This window comes from Penaeus monodon, chromosome 24 (genome assembly GCF_015228065.2).
Source record: "Penaeus monodon isolate SGIC_2016 chromosome 24, NSTDA_Pmon_1, whole genome shotgun sequence".
In the NCBI taxonomy this organism is placed as follows: domain Eukaryota; kingdom Metazoa; phylum Arthropoda; class Malacostraca; order Decapoda; family Penaeidae; genus Penaeus; species Penaeus monodon.
The window spans coordinates 198,489-198,794 of record NC_051409.1 but is presented as its reverse complement, the minus strand read 5'-3'; positions in this window follow the sequence as shown (position 1 = coordinate 198,794).

The following is a 306-nucleotide window of genomic DNA, read 5'->3' as shown; positions in this document are numbered from 1 at the left end:
TTACAACAACAGGGTTTGATATAAAAGAAAGAACAGCATTTATCCACCTACATAACATCAATCATAACATTAACTCGAATTTACCTGAACATGTTATTTTCATGTATCCGTTGATCGTATATATTATCACATATATTCATCCATTTTTCTTATGTATTCAGTTTTTTTTTTTCTGATTTTTTCGCTCTTCGACGCTGGTGTTTAGTATCTAACTCGTATCGCATTTGTAAATATAAGATGATTCACTACATTTTGGAAATAGAATAAATAGAATTAACTATATATCTATTGGAATATGAGAGAGAG